Source organism: Marmota monax, unplaced genomic scaffold (genome assembly GCF_021218885.2).
Source record: "Marmota monax isolate L192 unplaced genomic scaffold, Marmota_monax_Labrador192_F-V1.1 WCK01_AAM20220418_F8-fsc00197, whole genome shotgun sequence".
In the NCBI taxonomy this organism is placed as follows: domain Eukaryota; kingdom Metazoa; phylum Chordata; class Mammalia; order Rodentia; family Sciuridae; genus Marmota; species Marmota monax.
The window spans coordinates 1,636,928-1,640,240 of NW_026694815.1; positions in this window are offsets into that span (position 1 = coordinate 1,636,928).

Consider the following 3,313-nt stretch of genomic DNA (forward strand, 5'->3'; position numbering starts at 1 on the left):
CAAAGGGAAGTTAATTTTCCCCCCAGCACCCCTCTTTGCCTATCTTCCCCCTACCCACTTGACTTTAGTCTTGCTTCTCTTCTTCATAACCTCTTCTTTGTTGCCATGCCTCCAAATTTATCCACAAATCCATTGAAACTCTATGTTAAATACAGTAAGATTCTCCTACTCTCCTTCCTTATACCCACAAGGCTTATAGGAGGAAGCTTAGGGAGTACAGAGAGATATGATTAGTATCTTCAGAAGGGGAGTAATTTTTTTACAGATTTTTTTCAGATACAAATTATACAACTCATTCTTGTTTCATTTTAAAGCTAAATTTTATTTTATAGGAATTTGTAGCTTCATTCCTCATTAATCCCATATAAGATTCGAACAGATATAGCCCTATTCTTTAGAACAATACTTCTCAAAATATTTGTAATAAAGGATTGGTTTTTCTCCCTTGTTTATCACACACCAATATTTTATTAAAATCTTAAAATGAATAATTAGAGCAATGAAATTAAGGCAGCCATTTAAAACAGGAATAAGAAAAAAATCAAAAAATTTATACATGTTGTGATTTTATTTTGTTCCAGAACCTTGTACAATAAATTACATATACTCCTCATACAAAGACTTGGCATTTTGAATAAACATTATCTCTATTAGTAATACTATTATGTAACATGAATTTGTCTTTTCCTTGTTAACTTATCTAATTTGATCATATAGACACCATTACTTGTAGAGGAGGATATAATATATATCTAAACTCTCTTAATGATACTCAGGGAATAAGAAACAGTCTAAGATACACAGAAAGCAGTAAAAAAGATTTTAAAGCAATTTCAGCTGGCTCACAATATTCATCTTTAATATTTATCTAAAATGAAGCAAATTCTATAATGCAAAACTTATTTTTTCAGACCTTCATCAATGGCCAGCTCATACGGTTTATTCTATAAAATTATAGTTATGTTTCAATTATCTTTTATTGGAATAAATGGATTCTGGATTTGTTATACTTCTGGCTTATAGTTGATAAAATAGCTTGAAGACATTATACAGTTTTAGAGTATGCGACTCATTCCAAGTAGCCTAGGGTGAACTATACTATACATATTGGTCTATACCCTGAAAAATGGAGTTAACCAAATACATGTTCTCAATGTCTGTACCTCTCTCATTATAGCCAGTAACAAACTGCGTAGTGCATTACAATTTGCATAGCACTATCAAAAGTCTCTCTCTCGTTTATTCTATAACTTTAGACAACACCAAATTTTATGGTCTGAACTTAATTTGCTAGTTGCAAGAAAGTAACTGGGTCTTGAATTTGTTCAAATTTTAGTTATTATATTAAACAACTTTACTTTTGTAGTGCTAGTGGTCCTCAAGAAGAATGAGCTCTGAGAAATTTAAAAAAAATTGTTACAAATTATATGAATTTTCATAATTACATCATAAAAAACTGTGCTTATTAAATCATAATAAAAATACACAAGGTAGTCTAAGGAATTTGATAAAACCAGCTTCATTTAATTTATTAAGTAGAGTAAGAAGCTTTTTTAATATTGGAAGTTCAAAAGCAAATTTTATGTTTCAAAGTTAAAGAAAAAATAAATTATCAATATCTATGTTTATAGAAGAAATTTTAAGTAGGAATATAAATCAGAAATGTATGAACCACAAAGAGACATTATGTAGCAAAAAATGGAGGGCAATTGGAAATCAAAATAAATTTGTTTTATAAGACTCAAAACATAAAAGTAAGATGACCATTAAGGAAATATAACAGATTATTTCTAAAATGACAAGGATATTATTAGTGCATCACTTCAGAAAAACTCTATTTAACACACAGTCATCCCTTACTATCCACAAGGAATTTATTTTGGTACATCCAACAGATATCAAAATTTATGGATACTCATTTATTTTTATAATGCATGGCATATCCATATAATCGATGCAATCCTTCCACATCTCTAGATACCTCTTAATATGTAGTACAATGTAAATACTATGTAAACAGTGGCTATACTCAATTGTTTAGGGAATAGCAACAAGGAAAACAAGTTTGGCCATGTCTAGTACAGAGACAATTTTTTAAAATATTTTTAATTCATGGTTGGATTTGGGAACCCATGGATGTGAAAAGCCAACTGCACTTTTTACATGTGCTTTTATCTTACACTAATAACATCCTATTTCAGTTATAGAGATTCCATTTCAACATCCAATCTATACCAAATGAAATCTGGCTTCCCTTTACAGTGAACTGCTGAGGAACTCAAGTGACTCTGTCCTGGCTAACAGGAAGTAAGGAAAGTTTGCTGCTGAACAGCTCTTCAGAAACATTTCTTGTCTCTATATAAGAGCCACAATTAGTAGTTGGCCCCTATTATTTTCAGGACTTTGGCATTTCTAAATGCAATGTCTAGAACCATTACAATTGAAAAAAAAAGAAAGAATGCTGAACATTGAGGTAAGCAAAACTAAGAGAATCACCATGATCAGGAGACACCCAAGTCATGATCCACTATACCTGGAGTCTTCCTTATCTGTAGGCTTCTTGGAGATAATAACTTTTCTTATCCATAAGCCTATTGGAATCATTTCAGGGTGAGGACATTCAACACAATACCTTTACTTCTGGCTAAAGACTTAACATTTACACTACAAGTTATAAGACTGAATCACCAGAATGATTGTTAGTTAAGTACTTGCTAGTTCACTAGTAGTCAGTGAGCTCTTCCAAAGGACTGTACTTGAGGAACTGAGTCAGACATATCAATTCCTAGAATATTAGGCAAAGTTTACATTTTAGGAAACCAAAAGCCAATCATTTTCTCTCTGTAAATATGTAATTTATAAAAAACCAATTAAATTTTTGAGTCAATTATACTTCGTCAAAGCTCCAGAATTTAGGATCTACTTTTTGCTTTTTTTTTTTTTTTGAAGTGGTTTCTGTTTCCAGTGCTACAAATAGCAAATCAATTCATCAGCTTCTATAGAAGATAGACTATCAGAAAAAAATTAAGCCATTGATAGTTATCTTCCTGGGTCCTCATCCACAAAATTCAATTTTATTTGGTTAGAATGGAGAATGTAATTCCAAGATGGACTATGGTAAAAACACAACATAGCAAATAGAGCTTGCTTGGACATAATAAGCATTCCTTATAGCTCTGGCTAGTTATAATCTTCATTTGAGCTATATCTAACTCTTTATGAAAGCCAAGAGAGGACATGCAGATTATAGAATTACCTCTAGCATCTGGATTTTCTGAATAAAATACCAAATTTCTCAACTAAAATGGATACC